General features: G+C 48.9%; 1 protein-coding gene across 1 annotated transcript in view; it reads left to right on the top strand.

Annotated features, from left to right (window-relative positions):
• The first annotated feature begins 348 nt into the window (after positions 1 to 348).
• Positions 349 to 26,347, top strand: part of CHST15 (carbohydrate sulfotransferase 15) — an 86,276-nt gene continuing 60,277 nt past the window's right edge. Inside the window, exon 1 of the mRNA XM_038743828.1 lies at positions 349 to 394. The gene's annotated coding sequence lies outside the window, so the exon portion shown is untranslated. The remainder of the gene's footprint in view (positions 395 to 26,347) is intronic.

Raw genomic sequence — 26,347 nt, 5'->3', positions numbered from 1 at the left:
GAGAAGGAGAAGGAGCAGGAGCAGGAGAAGGAGCAGGAGAAGGAGAAGGAGCAGGAGCAGGAGCAGGAGAAGGAGAAGGAGCAGGAGCAGGAGAAGGAGAGCAGGAGAAGGAGAAGGAGCAGGAGAAGGAGAAGGAGCAGGAGCAGGAGAAGGAGAAGGAGCAGGAGAAGGAGGAGAGCAGGAGAAGGAGAAGGAGCAGGAGAAGGAGAAGGAGAAGGAGCAGGAGCAGGAGAAGGAGCAGGAGAAGGAGAAGGAGCAGGAGCAGGAGCAGGAGAAGGAGAAGGAGCAGGAGCAGGAGAGCAGGAGCAGGAGCAGGAGCAGGAGCAGGAGAAGGAGAAGGAGCAGGAGCAGGAGCAGGAGAGCAGGAGAGAAGGAGGCGGCGGGAGAGACTTGTGTGAGTGGGGGCTCCGGAGGGGAAGGGGTTGGGGGTCTGGGGGCGCCGGGGGCCGAGGGTTGGGGGGCGCGGAGGCTCGGGAGGGAGAGATGCGAGCCGGACCCGGGGCCGGGAGAGGCCATCTCCGGCCGTCTGGGGGACGTTGTGTGTCCATTGTCTGTGTGTGATTGTGTGCGTGTGCGTGCGCGCCTGCTCGGGATGGCCGGGGACCCTCCGGGGATGGAAGGTGTGTCTGTGTGTGTGTGTGTGTGTGTGTGTATGCGTGTGCCTGGGTGCATTTGTGGGGCGGCGGGCAGGAGTGTGGGGGCTGGAGTCCGGGGCTGGAAGGTGTGTACGTGTGTGTTTGTGTGTGTGTGTCTGTGTGTGCTTGCGCACATGCTCGGGGCGGAGGGGCAGGAGTGTGGGGGCTGGAGTCCGGGGATGGACTCTGTGTGTGTGTGTGTGTGTGTGTGTGTGTGTGTGTGTGTGTGTGTATGTGCGTACGCACGCTGGGGTCGGAACCCGGGATTGGAAGAGGTGTGTGTGTGTGTGTGTGAGTGAGTGTGTGTTTGTGTGTACAGATGGACTCTGTGTGTGTCTGTGTGTACGTGTGTACACACGCTGGGGTCGGAACCCGGGATTGGAAGGTGTGTGTGTGTGTGTGTGTGTGTGAGAGTGAGTGTGAGTGAGTGTGTGTGTGTGTGTGTGTGTGTGTGTGTGTACACGCTGGTGACAGAGCCCGGGAATGGGAGTTGTGTGTGTGTGTGTATATACGTGTGTGTATGGGTGCGTGTGTGTGTGTGTATGGGTGCGTGTGTGTGTATATACGTGTGTGTATGGGTGCGTGTGTGTGCCTGTGTGTATGGGTGCGTGTGTGTATGTGTGTGTGTATGGGTACGTGTGTGTGTAGGGGTGCGTGTGTGTATAGGGGTGCGTGTGTATGGGTTCGTGTGTGTGTATGGGTGCGTGTGTGTGTATGGGTGCGTGTGTGTGTGTGTTTATGTGCATACTGAGGGCAGAGGGGCAGGAGTGTGGGGGATGGAGCCCAGGGATGGAAGGGGGGGGGGAGTGTTGATCAGCTGGTGGAGGAGGGGCAGGAATGCGGGGTGCTCCGCTCCGCTCTGCTCAGTAAATACGATGGATGGATGGATGGATGGATGGATGGATGGATGGATGGATGGATGGACGGACGGACGGATGGCTAGGTTGTAGGCCGGGGTGGGTCAGCCCGCCGGAGGGAGGGGGGCGGGGGGCAGGGGGGCCCGTGGGGCCCGTGGGGGCTGACCGCACCCCAACGGCCGGCGGGGGCGAAACCTGACCCCTCGGACAAGTTGCCGGGGCCCAAAGAGTTTTCCTCCCGGAAAACCCGCGGAACGGGCCATCAGGACGGGAAATCCGCTGAGCGGGGGCTCTGTGTGTGTGTGTGTGTGTGTGTGTGTGTGTGTGTGTGTCCGTCCGCGTGTGTGTGTGTGTCCGCGTGTGTGTCCGAAGAGCGGGGCGCCTGTGTGTGTCCCCGTGTCCCCGTGTCCCCTCCCGCCCTCCGACCGGGAAATCCGCAGTCAGGGCGGCGGGCCCGGTTCGCCCCGGGAAGCGGCGGGGCCGAGTGGCGAGAGCCCGGCCTTGGGAGTCAGAGGTCATGGGTTCTAATCCCGGCTTCGCCACCGGTCTGCTGTGTGACTTTGGCGAGTCACTTCACTTCTAGACTGTGAGCCCACTATTAGGTAGGGACCGTCTCTAGATGTTGCCAACTTGGACTTCCCAAGCGCTTAGTACAACGCTCTGCACACAGTAAGCGCTCAATAAATACGATTGAATAAATGAATGAATGAATGAACTTCTCTGGGTCTCAGTTCCCTCATCTGTAAAGTGGGGATGAAGACTGTGAGCCCCACGTGGACAACCTGATTACCTTATATCCACCCCAGGACTTAGAACAGTGCTTGGCACATTATTAGCACTTAACAAATCATCATCATCACCATCATCGTCGTCCCACTGTCAACCCCCGGCCCACGTCCTCCCCCTGGTCCAGAATGCCCTCCCTCTGCACATTCACCAAGCTAGCTCTCTTCCTCCCTTCAAAGCCCTACTGAGAGCTCACCTCCTCCAGGAGGCCTTCCCAGACTGAGCCCCCTCCTTCCTCTCCCCCGCCTTACCTCCTTCCCCTCCCCACAGCACCTGTATATATGTATATATGTTTGTACGTATTTATTACTCTATTGATTTTACTTGTACATATTCATTCTATTTATTTTATTTGGTTTATATGTTTTGTTGTCTGTCTTCCCCTTCTAGATTGTGAGCCCGCTGTTGGGTAGGGACCGTCTCTATATGTTGCCCACTTGTACTTCCCAAGTGCTTAGTACAATGCTCTGCACACAGTAAGTGCTCAATAAATACGATTGAATGAATGAGGAGGGGAGAAAAAAGGGGGGGCTCAGTCTGGGAAGGCCTTCTGGAGAGGGAGGTGTAGAGGCCTAGCAGCCGGCCAACCGGCTGCCCGGCTGGCTCATCACGGTCTGTGGGAGTCATGGGTAGGGACTGTCTCTATATGTTGCCAACTTGTACTCCCAAGCGCTTAGTACAGTGCTCTGCACACAGTAAGTGCTCAATAAATACGATCGATGATAATGATGATGGGGGGCTAGCAGGACACGTTCTGTGGGGGGAGGGGATGGGAATGTGTCGGGATGAGGCTCTTCCCTGGGCCCCCACGCCCACAGTAGGCGCGGTCTTCCCTGAGCCTGGGGAGAGAGGCAGGAGATGGATGGATGGATGGGAGGGGGCTTGTGGCTCTACCCCGGCTTCGGGTGCTAATACTTTCCAAGCGCATAGTACAGTGCACAGCACACAGTAAGCGCCCAATAAATTCGATTGAATGAATGGCGGGCGGATCCTGGGGAGGGAGGGAGGAAGGGCGCTTATAGCTCCTGGCCCCCCAGTGCGGAGGGAGGAGTCACGCAGCCCTCTCCCGGACCCCGGTAATAATAATTATGACATTTGTTAAGCACTTACTTTGTGCCAGGCACTGTACTAAGCGCTGAGGTGGATACAAGCAAATCAGGTTGGACACAGTCCCTGTCCCACCTGGGGTACACAGTCCCAATCCCCATTTTACAGATGAGGTAATTGAGGCAAAGAAAAGTTAAGCGACTTGCCGAAGGTCACACAGCAGACAGGTGGCAGAGCCGGGATTAGAACACCTGATCTTCTGACTCCCAAGCCCGTGCTGTATCCACTATTCCATCAACACATCAAGCAAAAACTCCTCACTCTCGGCTTCCAGGCTGTCCATCCCCGCGCCCCCTCCTTCCTCACCTCCCTTCTCTCCTTCTCCAGCCCAGCCCGCACCCTCCGCTCCTCTGCTGCTAATCTCCTCACCGTACCTCGTACCTCGTTCTTGCCTGTCCCGCCGTCTATCCCGGCCCACGTCATCCCCCGGGCCTGGAATGCCCTCCCTCTGCCCATCCTCCAAGCTAGCTCTCTTCCTCCCTTCAAGGCCCTACTGAGAGCTCACCTCCTCCAGGAGGCCTTCCCACACTCAGCCCCTGCCTTCTTCTCCCCCTCGTCCCCCTCTCGTTCCTCCCCATCTTACCTCCTTCCCTTCCCCACAGCACCTGTTTGTACATATTTATTACTCTCTATTTATTTTACTTGTACATATCTATTCTATTTATTTTATTTTGTTAGTATGTTTGGTTTTGTTCTCTGTCTCCCCCTTCTAGACTGTGAGCCCACTGTTGGGTAGGGACTGTCTCTATATGTTGCCAACTTGTACTTCCCAAGCGCTTAGTACAGTGCTGTGCACACAGTAAGCGCTCAATAAATACGATTGATTGATTGATTGATTGATTGATTGATTGACCCCCGGCCCACGTCCTCCCCCTGGCCTGGAATGCCCTCTTTCCCTACATCCGCCAAGCTAGCGCTCTTCCTCCCTTCAAAGCCCTACTGAGAGCTCACCTCCTCCAGGAGGCCTTCCCAGACTGAGCCCTCTTTTTCCTCTCCTCCTCCCCAACCCCCCCGCCCTACCTCCTTCCCCTCCCCACTGCACCTGTATATATGTTTGTACAGGTTTATTACTCTATTTATTTTACTTGTACAAATTTACTGTTCTATTTATTTTGTTAACGATGTGCATCTAGCTTTACTTCTGTTTATTCTGATGACTTGACACCTGTCCACATGTTTTATTTTGTTGTTTGCCTCCCCCTTCTAGACTGTGAGACCGTTGTTGGGCAGGGACCATCTCTATATGTTGCCAACTTGTACTTCCCAAGCGCTTAGTACAGTGCTCTGCACACAGTAAGCACTCAGTAAATACGATTGAATGAACGAATGAATGCTGCTTCTATGTTAGGGAGGAGGGGAACTGGGACGGGATGTGGCAGTCGGGTTGCCTTCAGCCCTGAGAGGTTGGGGTGGAGGGATGATGGAAAAGCGACCTGTAGTTCAGGAATTGGCCTTAACCTTGGGAAGCGGAAGAGAGGAGGGTTAGGGAGGGAGGGACAAAGAGAAGGAGGGAGGAGAGGCACTGATGCCTTCTTATTGTCGCCCTCATCGCCACCGTCTGCCTGCCAACCCAAGCCAGGGCAAGCCTACCCACTGAAGAGTGGGGATGATGGGAGGGTGGGGGGTCGGGGAGCGCCAGTCATAAAAATACTAATTATGATGGCATTTATTAACCGCTTACTTTGTGCAAAGCACTGTTCTAAGCGCTGGGGAGGTTACAAGGTGATCAGGCTGTCCCACGGGGGACTCACAATCTTCATCCCCATTTTACAGATGAGGTAACTGAGGCCCAGAAAAGTGAAGTGACTTGCCCAAAGTCACACAACTGACTCATGCAGTACGCAGGTCCGATCCCTTGTTTGGGTGCATAGTGCAAAATCAGGTCAGTCAATCTTTAAATGGTTTTGGGAGACTGCAGTAAAGTTAATGCAACAATGGTATTTTTTGAGCGTTTGCTGTGTGCAGAGCACTGTACTAAGCGCTTGGGAGAACACAAGAGTTGGTAGGCATGTTCCCTAGAGGGGAGGGGAGACTAGAGGGGGAGACAGGAATTAAAATACATGGCCGATAGGGGAAACGGGAGAGTACAGGGCTATGTATATAAGTGTAGAAGCATCATGGTGAGAAGAAGCAGTGGAGCATAGTGGATAGTACATGGACCTGAGAATCAGATGGACCTGAGTTCTAATCCCGGCTCTGCCACATGTCTGCTGCATTTACCTCCGGCAAGTCATTTAACTTTTTTGAGCCTCAATTACCTCATCTGTGAAATGAGGATTAAGAGTGTGAGCCTCAAGTGGAACAGGGTCTGTGTCCAACCTCATTAACTTGTATCTACCCCAGTGCTGAGAACAGTGCTTGACACACAGGAAGTGCTTAACAAGTATTATTATTATTATTATTATTATATTATTATGTGCTTGGAAGCCGGAAATAGGCTGAACATCAAGTGCTTAAATGGTGCAGATCCAAGTGCATAGGAGATGTGGAAGGGAGGGAAAATAGGGGAAATGAGAGCTTAGGGACTTCTAGACTTTGAGCCCCTTCTAGAGTGTGAGCCCATTGTTGGGTAGGGCTTGTCTCTATATGTTGCCAAATTGTACTTCCCAAGCTCTTAGGACAGTGCTCTGCACACAGGGCCTTCCCAAGCTCTTAGGATAGTGCTCTGCACACAGTAAGTGCTCAATAAATACGATTGAATGAATGAATGGAAGGGCTTTTGGAGGAGGTGTAGAAGGGCTTTTAGTAGAGGTTCGATGGTGGGGAGAGTGGTGTTCTGTTGGATACGAAGAGGGAGGGAGTTCTAGGGTGAGGGGTCAGTAGTGAGACACAGGAGAAGGAGGTACAGTGACTAGGTTGGTGATATAACAGTGAAGTGTGAGGGTATGGTCTTCCAATAGAGTTGGTAGACACAATCCCAGCCCATAAGATGCTTACAATCTTCAGCATTTTACAGTTGGGAAACCAGTGTTAACACGCGTTACAGATAGGGGAAATGACAGGGTGTCAGAATCTGTATGCTGGGGCTGGGTTGAGTTTCAAAGTGCTCATGGGGTAGCAGAGGCCATGAAGAAGGAAAGGTGAGTATGGTGGGAAGCTAGGAGTTAGGGAAGGCCTCTTAGAGGAGATGTGATTTCAGGAAGACTTTGAAGAAGGGGAGAATGATGGTCTGTCAGATATGAATGAGGAGGACAGGAGGACAGGAGGACGTGGGCGAGTGGGCGGTGAGACAGATGAGGTCCAAGTACAGTGAGTAGGTTGGTGTTAGAGAAGAGTGTGGGCTGGGTGTAGTTGGGAAGAGGAGCGAGGTTAGGCAGAGGGGGCAGAGGTTGGGCTGGCTTCTTCCCTCTGGGGTCTCATGGTAAGCCTACCTGCAGACCCCCTATGGCCTGCTGGAGAATGACCCATGATTTTAACCCCCACAGCCACTGGTGACAGAGCCCATGCTTTGCTGAAGGAGAACCAGGTCAAAGTCAGGTCAGAGGTCAAGGTATGCCAGTTCAGCGGCTCAGCCCATCCATCTGCTCAGCCCCTCCAGCCACTCAGTGGCTCACGCCGTCCAGCCCTGCAGACTGTCCAGCAGACTCAGACAGTCCAACCCCATAGACCATCCAGTGGCTCAGACCATCCAGTGGTGCAGACTATCCAGCTATTCAAACCGCCCAGTGGCTCAGACTTCTAGCTGCTCAGACCGTCCAGTGACTCAGACCATCCGGCCACTCAGACCGTTCAATAGCTCAGATGGTACACCCCCATAGACCACTCAGTGGTACAGACCGTCCAGCCACATGGATTGTCCAGCCACTCGGACTGTCCAGCGGCTCAGACTGTACATCTGCTTAGACTGTCCATCCACTCAGACCATGCAACAGCTCAGACCATCCTGCCACACAGGTTGTCCAGTCTGCTCAGACCGTTCGATGGCTCAGACTGCTCAGTGGCTCAGACCCATCCACCTGCTTAGACCATCCAGCCACACAGACACTCAGACCATCCATTGGCACAGGCCATCCAATGGCTCAGATCATTCAGCTGCTCAGACTGCCCAGTGGCTCAGGCCATCCGGATGCACAGACTGACCAGTGGCTGAGACCGCCCAGCTGCTCAGACCGCCCAGCTACTCAGACCATCCAACGAAGCAGACTCTCCAGCCATGCAGACTGTTCAGTCATTCAAACTGCCCACCCTGGCCTGGGCTTGGCAGCTGAGTTCTTTCAGTCGTGCTGCTGTCTCTCTGGTCTCTGGAAACACCAGCCCCCTGTCTAAGCAGGTGACCCGATTGTCCAAATGTAATCATTCTGATCCCTGCTTTGTGGATGCAATAGGCTGGAGCTTAGAGGTGCTAAATAGCTCGTGGGAAAGTTTTACTACCTTAAAATATGTTTATCACATTTCCAAGGTGATGCCACTTTGCATTCCCGGCCTAGTTTCATCTATGCCTAGAAACAGAAGAACAGCCTTCACGCTTAGCTCATTGCAGCTGCAGTGACGGTACTTGCAGTGCTCCCATTTGGGGCAGTGCATTGTACTAAGCAGTTCGGAAAGTCAAACCCTTAGGAGAGATACATTCCCTGCTCACAGGGAGCTCACACTCTAACTGGGGAGACTGAAGTTAAAATGATTACAAGTAATCACAATAAATAATGGAATAAACATATAATGATAAGTACAGATGATAGGGATAAGTAAATTCACAAGTGCTAGAGATGGCTGATGGGTTCATGTGACTTGGGTGGAATCCTGGGAATTGAAGGGGGAAGGCTTGTTGGAGGAGGTGGGGATTTAGGAGGGATATAAATGTGGGGAGAGCTGTGGCCTGTCGGAGGTGGGGTGGGAGTGAGGGAGTTCCAGCCTGGGGAAGTGGGTGAACGAGGGGGCGGAGGTGGGAGAGTCGAGAATGAAGTACAGCTAGAAGGTTGGCTTGGGAGAAACGAATACAGCTGACTGGGGAAGAACAGAAGAGAACAGATGGGTCAGCAGGGCTGAGTTGGTGGAGAACCAGGGAGCCGATTGTGAGGAATTTGGGGTTGATATAGAGGGACAGGAAATCAGTGGAGGGTTCTGAGGAAAGGAGGGATGTGTAGTAATAATAATGATAATAATAATGATTGGTAAAGTGCTTACTTTGTATCAAGCACTATACTAAGTGCTGGGGTAGATTTGGTGCAGCCAGATGGGAAACAATCCCTGTCCCATATGGCGCTCTCCATCTAAGGGGGAGGAAGAAAAGGTATTGAATCTCCATTTTACAGAAGGGGAAACTGAGGCACAGAGAAGTCAAATGTCTTTTCCAAAGGCCACACAGCAGACAAGTGGTGGAGAGAGGATTAAAACCCAGAACCTCTGACTCTCAGGCTTACATTCTTCCCACTAAGCCACACTGCTTCACGGTGCCAAGTGATGCTTTAAGGAGATGATCTATACTTCAGCATGTAGTACAAACTAGAGAGGGGAGAGGGTGGAGGCAGGAAGACCAGCAAAGAGGCTGATACAGTAACCTACCTCAGGTAGGGCCAGAGTTTGTAACAGGGTGGAGAGGAGGGAAGGGCCTGATCTGGGAGATGTCATGTGCTGTCAGAACTGTTGGCATTTGAACATGGGAGTTGAAGGAGATTGAAAAGACTGGGGTGCCTGGAGCTAGTGGTTTTGTGTGAGGATACTAGATGACAGCAGGACACTTCAAGCAGCCTTCAAGGGGTGATTAGGAATGGGGCTCATGGCAGTCTGCCAGTCGGGCGGGCGGGATTGCCCCAGGTCTTGTGTCTCTAACCATGTGGCAGTGGGGGAGGTAGGTGACAAGTATGCAGAAAGACCCACCGGGAAGGCAGCTGTCAGCAGGAAGATCTGGATGGCCAGACCAAGTTCCAAAGCAGCCACAATCAATCAATCAATCAGTGGTATATATCGAGCGTTTTTTGGTGGTACTTTTAAAAATGGTATTTGTTCAGTGCTTATAATGTGTCAGGCACTGTACTAAGTGCTGGGGTAGATACAAGCTAATCAGGTTGGACATACAGTCCATGTCACACCTAGGGCTCACAATCTTAATCCCCAGTTTACGATTGAGGAAACTGAGGCACAGAGAATTAAAGTGACTTGCCCAAAGTCACCCAGCAGACAAGTGACAGAGCTGGGACTAGAACCCAGATCGTTCTGACTCGCAGACCCATGCTCTGTCCATTAGGCCATGCTGCTTCTCCTCAGCACTTACTTATGTGCCAGGCACTGTTGTAAGCGCTGGGGTAGATATGAACTAATCAGGTTGGACACTGTCCCGTCCCACATGGGACTCACGGTCTTAATCCCCATTTTACAGATGAAGGAACTGAGGCACAGAGAAGTTGACTGACTTTCCCAAGATCACACAGCAGATAAGCAGCGGATTCAGGATTAGAACCCAGGACCTTCTGATTCCCAAGCCCGAGCTCTATCCACTAGGTCATGCTGCATCTCATTATAGCGGCGTGGCCTAGTGGAGCCCGCTGTTGGGTAGACCTTGGCTGTGTGACCTTGACCTGGCTGTGTGACCTTGGGCAAGTCACTTAACTCATTCATTCATTCATTCAATCGTATTTTTTATTGAGCGCTTACAGTGTGTAGAGCACTGTGCTAAGCGCTTGGGAATGGGATAGTATGTCGTATATTACAGTAGAGTATAGTACAGTATAGAGAAGCAGTGTGGTTCAGTGGCAAGAGCCTGGGCTTTGGAGTCAGAGGTCAGGCGTTCAAATCCCGACTCCACCACTTGTCAGCTGTGTGACTTTGGGCAAGTCACTTCACTTCTCTGGGCCTCAGTTCCATCTGTAAAATGGGGATGAAGACTGTGAGCCCCGCGGAGGGCAACCTGATCACCTTGTAACCCCCCAGCGCTTAGAACAGTGCTTTGCACATAGTAAGCGCTTAATAAATGCCATTATTATTATTAACTTTTCTGAGCCTCAGTGACCTCATCTGGAAAATGGGGATGATGACTGTGAGCCCCACGTGGGACAACCTGATCACCTTGTATCCCCCCCAGCGCTTTGCACACAGTAAGCGCTTAACAAATGCCATTATTATTATTATTATTATTATTATTATTATTATTGGAGACCGTCTGTATATGTTGCCAACTTGTACTTCCCAAGCACTGAATACAGTGCTGTGCACACAGTAAGCGCTCAATAAATACGATTGAATGAATGAATGATAGAGCATGGGCCTGGGATTCAGAAGGTCATGGGTTCTAATCCCAGCTCTGCCACTTGTCTGCTGCATGACCTTGGGCAAGTCACTTAACTTCTCTGTGCCTCATTTCCCTCATCTGTAAAAAGGGATTGAGACTGTGTCCAACCCGGTTTGCTTGTATCCACCCCAGTGCTTAGTACAGTGCCTGGCACATAATAAGCACTTAACAAATACCATAATAATAGCGGTACTTAGTGCTTGGGAGAGAACAATCTAACAGCGTTGGAAGATGCGATCCCTGCCCACAACAAGCTTACAGTCTAGAGGGGCCCTGGCCACAGGTACTGTGAACGAGCTGCATGTGTGCTCAGGACAGAGGAGTTCCGCCTTGGGCATGCATTTGGTCTGTTGAGCCCGCTGGCGCTGCCAGGAAAATGATCTTGGGGAGGTTCTGAAGTTCTGAAGGGAAGGCATCTTTATACCCGGACAGATAGTTGGGGCTGTTTCCATCGGTGATGCCAGCAACACCGTTTGAAACAATCTTCCTTGCTGATGTCCTGAATGCTGTCACCTTCCACCGAAGCGCCCGTCTTTCCCGTCCTCTGCAGCCGGGACCATCCCTACCCTCGAGGGCAGTGGAAGGAGGTGTTTGGCTGCTGGCAGGCCAGCCTCCGAGACCCGTCCGAGTGCCCAAAAAGGAGCTCTTTGTGTAATGGCTGAGAGGCCGAGTGCTCAGGGGTCATAGAGGAACGCAGGAAAACACTCGCAGGGTGAAATTTCTGAGTTTGGCATCTGAATCCACTTAAATGGGCAACAGTCGTGGCGCGGTGGCGAGGGAGATGTTTGTGGCCCAGACCTGAAGGGTGAAAGACACTACTGTGAAACAAAATTTGCATTTTGAATGGTGGTACCCTATCACATTCATTCATTCATTCGATCATATTTATTGAGCGCTTACTATGTGCAGAGCACTAACTAATGTCTGATCAGCGGTGAACCATGCAGCCAGTCCATGGGGAGGAGACTCCCCCTACCAGTCCACAAGTTGCCTCCTGCAATTCCATGTGGAGGTGGGGCTGGGGCCTTGTCTCCTTTGCAGGGATCTTGTGGGAGTCCTGGTCTCCTTTGCAGGGATCTTATAGGGGCTGTGGACAGAGTCCCCTCTGTCATTAAGGGTCCTGGCCAAAAGGCCTTCCTTGTCTAAGCTCTCTTTTCTTCTTCTTCTTCTTCCACTCCCTTCTGTGCTGCCTTGACTTGCTTTCTTTATTCATCCCCCACACACTTATGTACATATCTGTAATTTTATATATTTATTTAATGTCTCTCTCCCTGGCTAGACTGTAAGTTCACTGTGGGCAGAGACTATGTCTGTTACAGACAGACGTGAACATATTTACAAATACCTTCATCAGAACAAGCGATTGAATGTACATTGAATGTACATTCAATTAAACCGCATTCCCACATGCTTAAGGAGTGAATAAATACCAAAGAGCTAGAGGTGGCTCATGGGTGAACACCAGATAAGAGAAATGACTCTGTCCTCTGGATCTGTTACCTCATCTGTAAAATGGGAATTGAAACTGTGAGTCCCACTTGGGATAGGGACTGTGTCCAACCTGAATTGCTTGTATCCACCCCAGTGCTCGGTACAGTGCCTGGCACGTAGTAAGAGCTTGTCATTATTAATTGTTCAAGTTGTCAGCTGGAATGCAACATTGTTTTGTTTTACCATGTCCTTAAAATGTTTCCTCTGCCTTCCTTGATTTTGGTTTCCCCATATCAGCTCACCACACAGCAGCTGCTTCTTTATCCTGCTGTCATCCATTTTCATCCTTTGCCCTCCCCCCCCGCCCCCCAAAATAGGATCATATTATTGTTCTTTCCCAGATTTACTTCACTCTCTCAGATTGGAAGGAGAAGTTAGCTGGCACCTTGTTGGCCTGGGGGCAGCGGACCCAGCAGGCCACCTTGGGCTTGGGTCTCTTCTATGAGTTATGAGTACAATGAGGGGCCAAGTCCAGAGGCGGGAGTTTAGTCTTGTTGTTGTACCCTGATGGCTATCAGTCTTGGGGTCAGTTTCTCCTAGGTTTGTTGCGATGTAATCTGGAAATTTTGTTTGCGGTACTTGATGCGTTGACAAGGAATGAAGCTTTGTGCTAAATTCCGGAAGCAGAACACATCCGTTAGCCATGAGTTCGAACGGCTACCTCCTGGGGTGTGCCATCCAGCCCTTGTGGAACCTCACTCTAGCTATGTGGAGGGAGGGGTGCTGCTGCTAGGGGTCCATGGGAGATTAGGATCCAGGGGACAGAGTCTTCACAGTCGTTTCTCTTATCTGGTGTTGACCCATGAGCCACCTCTAGCTCTTTGGTATTTATTCACTCCTTAAGCATGTGGGAATGCAGTTTAATTGAATGTACATAATAATAATAATAATAATAATAATAATAATAATAATGGCATTTATTAAGCTTACTATGTGCAAAGCACTGTTCTAAGTGCTGGGGAGGTTACAAGGTGATCAGACAATCGCTTGTTCTGTTGAAGGTATTTGTAAATATGTTTACGTCTGTCTCCTCCTTTAGAGCAAAAGGGTCCTGTGGCCGGAAAGCCTGCACTTTCTTTTGAACTCTCCCCAATGTGTAGTATGCTATTGACAACCGCCACCATCCTCCCTATCTCACAAGTCCTCTCACAAGTCTCTCTCTCTCTCTCTCTCTCTCTCTCTCACTCATTCAATCCGTCACCAAATCCTGTTGGTTCTACCTTCACATCAATAAAATCCACCCTTTTCTCTCCATCCAAACTGCTACTATGCTGATCCCCACAATTATCCTATCCCTCTTCGACTGTTGCAGCAACCTCTTTGCTGGCCTCCTTACCTCCTTTCTCTCTCCATTCCATTCCTTACGTCACTCTGCTACCAGATCATTTTCCTAAAGAATCATTCTGTGCATGTCTCCCTGCTTTTTTATCCAACGGTTGCCCATCCACCTCAGCTTCAGACAGAAACTCCTCACCAATGGCTTGAAGGCTTTCAATTAGCTTTCTCCTACCTTTCCTTGCTCCTTTCCCACTACCATCCAGACTGCACACTTGGCTCTCCTAAAACCAACCAACTTACTGTACCTCGATCTCATCTCTTGCCACTGACCCCTTGTTTACGCCCTCCCCTCTTTATATCCAACAGACCGTCATTCACCCCCCCTTCAAAGCCCTACTAAAATCACATCTCCTCCAGGAAGCCTTCCCTGAATAACATCTTGCCTCCCTGGATGGCATTTATTAAGCGCTTACTGTGTGCAAAGCACTGTTCTAAGCGCTGGGGAGGTTACAGGGTGATCAGGTTGTCCCACGGGGGGCTCACAGTCTTCATCCCCATTTTACAGATGAGGAAACGGAGGCCCAGAGAAGTGAAGTGACTTGCCCAAAGTCACACAGCTGACAATCGGTGGAGCCGGGATTTGAACCCCTCACCTCTGACTCCAAAGCCCAGGCTCTTTCCACTGAGCCACGCTGCTTCTTTGCTGCCTCCTCATTCTATTCTTTCTCCCCGGGCATCACCTTTGCACTTGAGACCTTAGCCCTGGTAGGCAGAACCAGGACTGGAATTTCCAGGGCTGTGCTCTTTCCCCTGGATCGACAGCAGGTCTGCAATATGCAAGTGTCTCAGGATCTCCGGAGAAACGAGGGACATACATGCACAGCAAAGGTTATCAGGCCCCAAATGGGTGTGTTTTGAAGGGGATTGTTGAACAGTATTTCATTCAATCAATCAAACACATTTATTGAGTGCTTACTGTCTGCAGAGAGCATTGTACTAAGAGTTTGGGAGAATACAATAAAACAGAGTTGGCAGATACATTCCCTGACTATAAGGGGGCTTAGTATGGTGCTTAATACAGTGCTGTGCACACAGTAAACACTCAATAAATACTGTTGACTGATAAGGAGCTCACGGTCAAGAGACTGTTTCCTACATTCCGGGGTAGAAAACCCTTGTCTCCTGCTGATTGCAGCAGGATGGGCCGGACACTGTAATGCTTAATGCAGTTAGGCATTGTCACCAGACCAAACCATTTTGGATGAGCGTGTGCTCACGGAATTTGTGTTGGCAGTCACAGTTGTGGCCCCATGTCTACACTGGCAGCTAGGGTTTCTTGGTGTGAATCTCGGTGCCGATCCTATTTATTTTATTTTGTTGGTATGTTTGGTTTTGTTCTCTGTCTCCCCCTTTTAGACTGTGAGCCCACTGTTGGGTAGGGACTGTCTCTATATGTTGCCAATTTGTACTTCCCAAGTGCTTAGTACAGTGCTCTGCACACAGTAAGCGCTCAATAAATACGATTGATGATGATGATGACGATGATGATGATCCTGTCCGTGTGAGGCTGTAGCGGTCCTTAAATGGCGCGAGAGGGGGATGCTGGTCTGAGGGCTCAGCCGTGGGTGGCCGGAGACAGGGCTGCTCTCCGTGAGGTCAGCCCTGGGCCAGATGCGGATAGTGTGATCCCTACATTTCCAAAACGGGATGCTGTTAAGGGACTTCCCCACCCTCTGGGCATCTGGAAAATTCCCTGTTGCTCCACAGAGGGACTGGGGGCCTGGTTGGAGCAGGAGAGAGTGATGTCTGCAGTTTCCTTGTGTCTGCTCTGGTCCTCCCTCCAGCCACCACCATGACTGCCGGCGTTGGGGCGGCCCGGGAGCCTGCTGAGAGCAGCTCTGTTTAATCCAGAGTTTGGGCTGTGTGTACCTCTTACCTCCTTCCCTTCCCCACAGCACCTGTATATATGTATATATGTTTGTACATATTTCTTTCTCTATTTATTTATTTATTTATCTTACTTGTACATATCTATTCTATTTATTTTATTTTGTTAGTATGTTTGGTTTTGTTCTCTGTCTCCCTCTTCTAGACTGTGAGCCCACTGTTGGGTAGGGACTGTCTCTATGTTGCCAACTTGTACTTCCCAAACACTTAGTACAGTGCTCTGCACACAGTAAGTGCTCAATAAATATGATTGGTTGATTGATGGATTAATCTCCATCTTACAGATGAGGTAACTGAGGCACAGAGAAGTTAAGTGACTTGTCCAAAGTCACACAGTTGAAAAGAGGTGGAGCCGGGATTAGAACCCATGACCGCTGACTCCCAAGCCTGTACTCTTTCCAATGAGCCACGCTGCTTCTCTTCAAAGCCCTACTGAGAGCTCACCTCCTCCAGGAGGCCTTCCCAGACTGAGCCCCCTTTTTCCTCTCCTCCTCACCCTCATCACCCCCTCTGCCCTACCAGTATATATTTGTACAGATTTATTACTCTTTATTTTACTTGTACATATTTACTATTCTATTTATTTTTTTAATGATGTGCATATACCTTTAATTCTATTTGTTCTGACATCTCTGTCACTTGTCTACATGCTTTGTTTTGTTGTCCGTCTCCTCCTTCTAGACTGTGAGCCCATTGTTGGGTAGGGACCGTCTCTATATGTTGCCGACTTGTACTTCCCAAGCGCTTAGTACAGTGCTCTGCACACAGTAAGCGCTCAATAAATATGATTGAATGAATGAATGAATAAACTCAGAAACAACCGTTCCTGGGCCCTGGGGCTCCTTGCTCGGACAGGAAGGGGCTGGGGCAGGGAGGCTGGCACACGCTGCCACAAAAACACTGCACAGTGCCTCCACCTCTGCCCCAATTTGACCCAGATTAACTAACCATTCTGTGTATTTATCGAGCGCCCGTTGTGTGTGCTGCCTGCTCTGAAATCTTTGCCCTTGGCTTCTGATGCCCCACTCTGAGGCTCCTCCTGCTGCTGTTGCTGAGGTCTCACAGAGATTCTGTTCAGTTCTGTGAGCCTAGCTGGTACTTGTTCTCCCTGCCAGCCATCTGGCAGTGCGAACACAGGATGGCCGGGTGAGGTTGTGTGGATGGCTCAATGCAGACCACCTCCACCGCTACAATCACAACTCTGGCACTCAGCCCTGCTGGCCGTCATTATCCGAATGGCCAGGACCCAGGCGAGGGGCCGGACTCAGTCTCCACGGGTGAGTCGTGCTGGCGGGCAAGAGAGATTCCACCTCGTTTACCCTTATGCTCACAGAGGTGGTCCCACCGTCAGCAACATTGTCTTCGAACTGAAGGATCTCTGTTCTCCTGCCGTCCAGGCACTGAATTCATGGCATGGCAAAACCCAGCAGAGCTTAAGCACAATGGAGCAAGCATAATGGAGCAAGCACAATGGAGCCTCCTTCTAATGGTGTGGCCGGGTGGCAGAAGGACAGATGATTTACAAATACCCAGAACAGAATGAAAGGCAACTCCACACCTCTTGCTAAACGGAGTGTGGGAGGATAAATAAATAAATCAGTGTAATTACATGAGTGCTTACGGGAAAGCAGTAATAATAATGACACATGCCTCAGTGTGTTAGGTTTACATGAGTGCTTAAGGGTAACCGATAATAATAATAATAATAACCAAAAATAGCAATAATTTTGGTGTTTAAGTGCTTACTATGTGCTAGGCACTGTATTAAGCGCTGGGATAGATACAGGATAATTGGGTTGGACACAGTACCTGTCCGACATGAGGCTTACAGTCTTAATCTCCATTTTACAGCTGAGGTAACTGAGGCACAGAGAAGCGAAGGTACTTGCCCAAGGTCACACAGCAAACAAGTTGCAGAGCTGGGACTAGAACCCAGGTACTTCTTACTCCCAGGCCTGTGATCTGTCCACTAGGCCATGCAGCTTCTGTACTAAGGATAATCCTAGTTGCAGAAGGACTGTGAGGATGGAGAGAGCTATGACCTGGCAGATTGGGTGAAGGAGGGAGAGAGTCCCGGGCCAAATGGGGCAGTGTTGAGTAGGAGGCATGGTGAGCTTGAGAGGAGCAAGGAGTTACTGGGTTGGGGAGCAGAGTTGAGCCCTGTCCACCATGGCCCCGGGTCCTGGGGTTCAGCCTGGCCTGGCCCAGCCCATATTTCAGGTGGCCCAGGGTGAGCTTTCTCTACTAAATACAATAATCTTGTGATAGTTGTTAAGTGCTTATTGTGTGCCAAGCGCTGGGGTAGGTACAAGATTCATTCATTCATTCATTCAGTTATATTTATTGAGCGCTTATTGTGTGCAGAGCACTGTACTAAGCACTTGGAAAGTACAATGCAGCAATAGAGAGAGACAATCCCTGCCCACAGTGGGCTTACAGCCTAGAAGTGGGGAGACAGACATCAAAACAAGATAATTAGATCTCACATGGGTGTCCCAAATCTAAGTAGGAAGAACAGATATTGAATCCCCATTTTGCAGATGAGGTAACTGAGGCGCATAAAAAGGAAGTGACCTGCCTGAGGTCACGAGCCCACTGTTGGGTAGGGACCATCGCTATATGTTGCCAACTTGTACTTCCCAAGCGCTTAGTACAGTGCTCTGCACACAGTAAGCGCTCAATAAATATGATTGAATGAACACAGCAGACAAGCGGCTACTCTGAATCTGTCCGTTGACCAATCAGTCAATGACCTAGACTGTAAGTTCCTTGTGGGCAGGGAACGTTGTCTACCAACCCTGTTATTTTGTATTCTTCCAAGTGCTTAGTTTAGTGCTTTGCACCTAGTAAGTGCGCAATAAATGCAGTTGATTGATTGGTCAAAGCTCTTTGCTAACAATAGAGTCCATCACTGCACCATTGACAAACATGCGGTTCCAACCTAATTTTTATTGTCCCATTCCCGCAGCCTTCTGGGAGAGCTGACTTGGGGAGCAGATGGTGGGGAAGGAGTAGAAAGATGAGCTGCTGACAAGCCTTGTTGAATTTGCCAGTAGCGGACTTGATCTTGGGTATGTGCTGATATTGTATTTTTTATGGTACTTGTTAAGCGTTTACTATGTGCCAGGCACTGTTCTAAGTGCTGGGGTAGATTGTAACTAAAAAAAGGTTGGACACAGTTCATGTCCTACATGGGGCTCACAGTCTTGATCCCCATTTCACAGCTGAGGTAGGTAAGACCCAGAAAAATAAAATGACTTGCCCAAGAACACACGACAGAAGAGTGGCAGGGTAGAGACTAGAACCCAGGACCTTCCAACTCCCAGGCCTGCTCTATTCACTAGGCCATGCTGCTTCATTGTGCTCCTTATTTCCGGGGATCTGCTGGCTGGCTTGTGGGGAGGCAGATTGTACCTGTTATATTAATAATAATAGTAATAATAATAACAATGTCATTTGTTAAATGCTTACTAAGTGCCAGGCACTATACTAAGCACTGCGATGGATACTAGTAAATTGGGTTGGACATAGTCCCTGTCCCATGTGGGGCTCATTGTCTCAGTCTCCATTTTACAGATGAGGTAACTGAGGCACAGAGAAGCGAAGTGATTTGTCCAGAGTCACACAGCAGTCAAGGGGCAGAGGAGGAATTAAAACCGATGACCTTCTGACTCCTAGGCCTGTGCTTTATCCACTATGCCATTATGTCGTACTCTCTCAAGTGCTCAGTACAGTGGTCTGCACACAGTAATTGCTCAATAAATATAATTGATTGATTGATTGGTTAATGGGTGACTAGATTTTTCTGAATTCTTTCCCAGGCTATAATAATTATAGTACTTGTTAAGCACTTGCTATATTCCAAGCACTGTTCTAAGTGCTGGGGTAGATACAAGTTAATCAGGTTGGACACAGTCCCTGTTCCACATGGGGCTCACACTCTTAATCCCCATTTTATAGATGAGGTAACAGACCCAGAGAAGTTGAGTGACTTGCTCAAAATCACACAGCAGGCGTGTGGTAGAGCCTGGTTTAGAACGCAGGTCCTTCTGACTCCCGGGCCCGTGCTTTATCCACTAAGCCACGCTGCTTCTCTTGTGCTTATATGTTGCATTCTGTTAATGAAAAGGCAGACCAGCTTACTTTCTGTTGGAGCCCCAAGGCTTTGTTCTCCCTCCTTTGGCTGCGGTCCATGGCCGGCCTATTGCGGAGCCCCGTTGTTGGCGTTAGATTGCTCTCCTTTGGTTTTTTCAGTTGTTGGAGGAAAGTTGACTGCCTCTTCCCGACTGCCATAGTGCCATATGAAACAGCCAGGTGTCGTTGAGAAATGGCTTCGGTACTCCTGTTTATACGGTTGTTGTATTTACTCGTATAATTGCTCCAACCTCTTGTATAATTTTTGTAATTCCCTAACAGGTGGGTGGGCTATTATGCAGGGAATTCCATCTAGCAATAAGGAGAGGAGAAGAACAAAGAGAATGGGGGAAAAGGAGGTGGAAATGAGGGTCAAAGGAAGTCTGTAAGTTCCTCTCTAGAATGTGAGCTTGTTGTGGGCAGGGAAGGTGTCTGCTAACTCGGTTATACTGTAATTCCCCAAGTGCTTAGGATCGCACGCTGCATGTAGTAAGCGCTCAGTCAATACAGTTGGTTGATTGATGTGAAGAGGGCACTTGAGTTTGCCTCTCCCACTTCCATTGCACACTTAATGATGGCATTTATTAAGCACTTACTATGTGCAAAGCTCTGTTCTAAGCGCTGGGGAGGTTACAAGGTGATCAGGTTGTCCCACGTGGGGCCCACAGTCTTCATCCCCATTTTACAGATGAGGCAACTGAGGCACAGAGAAGTTAAGTGACTTGCCCAAAGTCACAAAGCTAAGTGGCAGAGCCGGGATTTGAACCCATGACCTCTGACTCCAAAGCCCGGGCTCTTTCCCACTGAGCCATGCTGCTTCTCTACTGGCACACTTGCCAGTGCTGCATTAGAAAAATTACAATAAACCCCCAACCCCTCTCTTCCTCTCCCGGATCTCTTATATCTCCTTGAGCCCAGAGCTGTGGGCATTCTGACCCCACACCTCTTCCTACCCTGCCCACGCTGTAATCACTGAGTTCAAAAATAATTTTGCTCTTCCCCCTCAAAAATCATGCATTCAGTGATCTCTTTTGATTGCTTCTGTAAATATTTCTAGTCTGTCTCTCCTGCTAGAGTGTAAACTGCTTGCGGGCAGGGAATTTATTACTCCCTGTGCCGTACTTTGCCAAGCGCTTGGTTCAGTGCACTCGGGCAGTGGGTGGTCAAGAAATGCTCTTTCTGCGCCTGCTACTACAGGGCATGGTTTCCTTTATGGGCAGCCACCTTCTATCGACCAGGTACCCAGGTCACAGCAGAAGAGCCAGGGGCTGCAGCCCCCTGCCTCAGCTGCGTTATCAATCAATTAATCATATTTATTGAGCACTTACTATTTGCAGAGTACTCTCCTAAGCATTTGGGAGAGTACAATAAAACAGATTTGGTAGACACTTTCCCTACCTACAAGAAGCTTACTGTCTAGTTTATCCAGAGAATAAACCAACAGGCCAGGGGGTCCAGAGCATTGCAGATGATGGGGTACAGATGGACATGGCCACCCACACTGGCACGCTGTTCAGTGTTCCCTGGCCTGGGGAGCTAAGCAGAGCAAAGGCACCCCCCAAGCTGCCTCTTTCCTCCTACAACATCCCGCACTCCTCCCTGGTTCCACCCATGTGGGACAGGGACTGTGGGCAACCTGATAACCACCTATCTACTTTAATGCTTAGAACAGTGCTTGGCACATAATAAGCGCTTAACAAATGCCATTAGTATTATTTTTATTACCCTAAAGGCAGGTGTCCTCTTGAGCAGCTTCATCTCCTGGGTGTTTCTGGCTGAGGTTCACTTGAAGGAGGGGGTGGGTATGTTGTCACCTTTCCTTGCTCCCTGACCCCAGCCCCTGCTGTGGATTCTGCACAGTCCTTTCTCTATGGCCTCGCTAGGTCAGCTGGTCTGACCAGATGCCCGGAGAAGCCCCTGACCCTGCGGCTGGCCCTTCCTATCCTTCAGCCGCTTTTGACCTCCGTCCTCCTATACTCTGGGAAAAAAGTCCGGCCTTTCCACTGTTCCTCCCTGTTGTCCCTCCCTGTCCCACCTATTGCCACAGCGCTCGTATCCCTGACTACAGATCCCAAAACTCAGGGGGCAAAACCACCAGCAATGATTGCTAATGAAAACGGGCCTTCTGAGGTCTTTTTTTTTAATGGTATTTACTGAGCACTTACTGTGTGCAGAACACTGTACTAAGTGCTTGGGAGAGTACAGTATAACAGAGTGGTAGACACATTCCCTGACCACAACAAACTTACAGTCCAGGGGGGAGTCAGATTTTAATATAAATGAATAATTATGAGATATAGTTTATAGATAGCCATCATGGGCAAGAAAAATGCCCCTTGGCTTGCAATGTAGTGAGAGGGTAGAAAGGAGCTTTATCTGATTGTTAGACTTTTTCTGAAATCTAAAAGGGGTCTGTTCCCTGCTCAGCTATAACTGGGGAAAAATCACTGTGTTTACAATGTCCTGCCTGGAGAGTAGGCAAACAGGGCTCATTTGTGGTCTGCCAGAAACACAAAATAAAAGCAAACTATTACGAGAGTCAGTGTGTCGTTAAAATGCTTTCGGGCTTTGTTGATGTAAGTGTTGAGCTTACAATACTTATATTTTCCTGCTGCCCATTTTTATTGTAACTGTCCATACTTGGCCAAGTTCGTATTTGTAAATACAACCCAAGTTTTGGTACGTATTCTGGAGTTTCAGTTCCGCAACAGATCAGGGGAATTCAGTTATTCATTCATTCACTCACTCGTATTTATTGAGCACTTAATGTGTGCAGAGCACTGTACTAAGCATTGGAAAGTACAATTCGGCAACAGATAGAGACAGTCCCTACCCAACTACAGGCATCTAGTTATGTTTGATCAAGCGGAAGGCTGCCCCACCTTGGTTCTGTAACTCTTCAATAATTGTGGTATTTCATTCAATCATATTTATTGAGTGCTTACTGTGCGCAGAACACTGTACTAAGCGCTTATTTGTTAAGCGCATACTGTGTGCCAGGCACTTTTCTAAGCTTTGGGGTGGACACAAGCAAATTGGGTTGGACACAGTCCCTGTCCGACATGGGACTCACAGTCTTCATCCCCATTTTACAGATGAGGTAACTAAGGCCCAGAGAAGTGAAGCGACTTGCCCAAGGTCACACAGCAGACAAGTCAGGGAGCTGGGATTTAGAACCCAGGTCCTTCTGACTCCCAGGGCTGGTCTCTATCCACTAGGCCACGCTGCGTCATTGAGGAATAGGTGGCTTTCTTAGCTGATGTCTCACGGAAACATTGGCGCTCAAGGGGGGCACGGGCCTGTCCGAGAACCTTGATGTTTGGATTCTAGCTCCAGTTTGGCTGCCCAGGGCCATGACTGAAGCTTTGCTTACTTGTCCCGGGCGCAGGTGAGGGGTCCCCTGAAAGCTTGGCACCTGGACACGATTCCGCATCGTTGCTGTTTGTATTTGAAGGCACTGGTGATGGGAAATTTCCCCTATCTCTAATCTATTTCAATGTCTGTTTCCTCCTTTAATCAATCAATCAATCAATCAATCAATCAATCATATTTATTGAGTGCTTACTGTGTGCAGAGCAGTGTATTAAGCGCTTGGGAAGTACAAGTTGGCAACCTATAGAGACAGTCCCTACCCAACAGTGGGCTCACAGCCTAGAAGGGGGAGACAGAGAACAAAACCAAACATACTAACAAAATAAAATAAATAGAATAGATATGTACAAGTAAAATAAATAAATAAATAGAGTAATAAATATGTACAAACATATATACATATATACAGGTGCTGTGGGGAAGGGAAGGAGGTAAGATGAGGGGGATGGAGAGGGGAACGACGGGGAGAGGAAGGAAGGGGCTTTAGACTGTAAATTCCTTGTGGGCAGGGATTGTGTCTATCAAATCTATTGTGTTGTACTCCAAGTGCTTAGTACAGTGCTTTGCACACAGTAAGTGCTCAATGAATACTATTGACTGATTGATTGGAATTCACCCTCGCGTGCATGTGGTGCAACAGGAAAGGCTGAGGCAGGGCCCATCATCCTGATCACAGTGGCACAAACGCAAACTTCCCCTTTTTGTGTGATCCTGGTTGATGTTTGTACGCCTGGTGCTACTTTCACTTTTGACTCCTTGCGTCTTCATTGTTCATACTAATAGTAATAATAATAATGATAGCATTTATTAAGTGCTTACTATGTGCAACACACTGTTCTAAGTGCTAGGGAGGTTACAAGGTGATCAGGTTGTCCCATGGGGGGGCTCACAGTCTTAATCCCCATTTTACAGGTGAGGTAACTGAGGCCCAGTGAAGTGAAGTGACTTGCCCAAAGTCACACAGCTGACAATTGGTGGAGCTGGGATTTGAACCCATGACCTCTGACTCCAAAGCCCGGGCTCTTTCCACTAAGCCATGCTGCTATATTACAGATGAGGAAACTGAGGCTCAGAGGGGTTAAGTGAATTTGACCAAAATCACCCAGCAGGCAAGTGGCAGAGTCAGAATTAGAATCCAAGCCTGTGCTCTTTCCACTAGGCCCGGCTGCTCCTCACTGCTGGAATGGCTCAGCGGCTCGGAAGTGGACATCCTGTATATATGTATATATGTTTGTACATATTTATTACTCTATTTATTTTACTTGTACATATCTATTCTATTTATTTTATTTTGTTAGTATGTTTGGTTTTGTTCTCTGTCTCCCCCTTTTAGACTGTGAGCCCACTGTTGGGTAGGGACTGTCTCTTTTTGTTGCCAACTTGTACTTCCCAAGCGCTTAGTACAGTGCTCTGCACACAGTAAGCGCTCAATAAATACGATTGATGATGATGATGATGTGGACCCTTCTTGTGGGGTCCAGGTCTCAGTGCCATAGAGGATGTTGGACAACACTTCAGCGCTGTAGACCTGCGGTTCTCGGGTGGATTTCTATGTCTCTCCCCAGCTGATGGCAGTTGGTGGCAGGCTTTCCAGGGGACTCCAAGCTGTTTCTGCACACAGTAAGCGCTCAATAAATGCAATTGATGATGATGATGATGTTTCCCAGGCCCTTGCCCTGCCAGGGGGGCAGGGTGGACGGTGCTGGCATGATCAGGGAAGTACGGTTTTATTTGGAAGAACACTTGTGAAAAAAGGAAAGTGTTTTCTTAATCATTTATGCCATTTTCCACCTTTTATGGTGAAACCTTCAAATTTTTCATTCTATTTAATGTAGATATTTTTATGACTACACCACTTTCCCTGTAAAATCATTTTCCTAAGTCAGTGAAAGGCCAGCAGTAGTGATCCAGAGAGAGCATCCTGGACTCTCCTATGCCTGGGCAACCTTTGGTTCCACAAATGTAAATTTAAGTGCCAATACCAAAATGATAAAATAAAATGTAGAAAAGAATTAACACTGGATTCAGCGTGGCTCAGTGGAAAGAGCACAGGCTTTGGAGTCAGAGTTCATGGGTTCGAATCCCGGCTCTGCCAATTGTCTGCTGTGTGACTTTGGGCAAGTCACTTAACTTCTCTGTGCCTCAGTTACCGCATCTGTAAAATGGGGATTAAGATTGTGAGCTGCCCGTGGGACAACCTGATCACCTTGTAACCTCCCCAGCACTTAGAATGGTGCTTTGCACATAGTAAGTGCTTAATAAATGCCATCATTATTATTATTGTGTATTTAAAATTGTTCTTTGATTGAGTTGACAATCTACTGGTGCTGTATTGTGTCATCAATTATAATAATAATAATAATGGCATTTATTAAGCACTTAAAGCATTTTAAAATCGAGAACAAAAGTGAATCAGTTTGTTAAGTGAGTTTTGGAAATCTGAAACCCGCTGACATCCCTTTACCAAACGAAACAAACAACAGATCAATTCAATGAAACAACAAAAACCTAGAGCCCGGGAGCATGATGGAAGGTAAAGAGAAGCAGCTTTTTCCTCCCATCCAAACTTGGGCACGGAATGAACACAGAAGAGGGTCAGCTTCCTTTCAACACTCAGACCCCACCCTTTAGCCCTATAGCACATATGTACATACCCGTGCATGTACTTTATTTTAATCTTTGTCTTCCCCCGAAGATGGCAGTTTCCTTGTGGGCAGGGATTGTGTTTTCCAACTCTTTTACTGGATTTTCCCAAGTGCTTAGTACAGTACTCTGCATACAGTAAGAGCTCAGTAAATACTATATTGATTGATTGCTTGTAGACTGTAAGACTAAGCTGTCCCTGTGGGCCAGGAATGTGTCTTCTTATTGTTATATTATACCCTCCCAAGCACTTAGAATAGTGCTCTGCTCCCAGTAAGCGCTCAATAAATACGATTGAATGAATGAATGACTGAAAGAATGAATTGTACTCTCCTTAGCCCTGAGTACAGTGCTCTGCACACAGTAAGGGCTCAGTAAATACCATTGATTGATTGATTAATTGTATTCTCCCAAGTGCTTAGTACAGTGCTCAGCACACAGTTCACTATCAGTATCAATCATCTTTATTGAGCACATGGCTGCCCAGGAGGCAGCCAGTGTGTATGTGTGTGTTGTTGGATTGGAGGGAGGGTGTGGCACTGTAGGTGGATGCCCGCCTGCCTGCCCTCTCCCAGCGCCCTGCAGGGGAGGCATGGGAGGGTGTTTGTTGTCGTCACTTCTGGGTGGGTGGGAGGTCAGTCATCCCCAAAGCAGGATCAGGCCCCAGCAGAGAGGGCTAACGGGGAGAGGAGGGCTATAGTTCTGCTACCTCATCATCATCATCAATCGTATTTATTGAGCGCTTACTGTGTGCAGAGCACTGTACTAAGCGCTTGGGAAGTACAAGTTGGCAACAAAAAGAGACAGTCTCTACCTCATCCATCCCCTCTTTGGGTCGACTGCTCTGGTTCCACAGCAGCCAAGAGGGAAAG

This window comes from Tachyglossus aculeatus, chromosome 3 (genome assembly GCF_015852505.1).
Source record: "Tachyglossus aculeatus isolate mTacAcu1 chromosome 3, mTacAcu1.pri, whole genome shotgun sequence".
NCBI classification, from domain to species: domain Eukaryota; kingdom Metazoa; phylum Chordata; class Mammalia; order Monotremata; family Tachyglossidae; genus Tachyglossus; species Tachyglossus aculeatus.
This window is presented reverse-complemented; position numbering and strand designations above follow the sequence as displayed.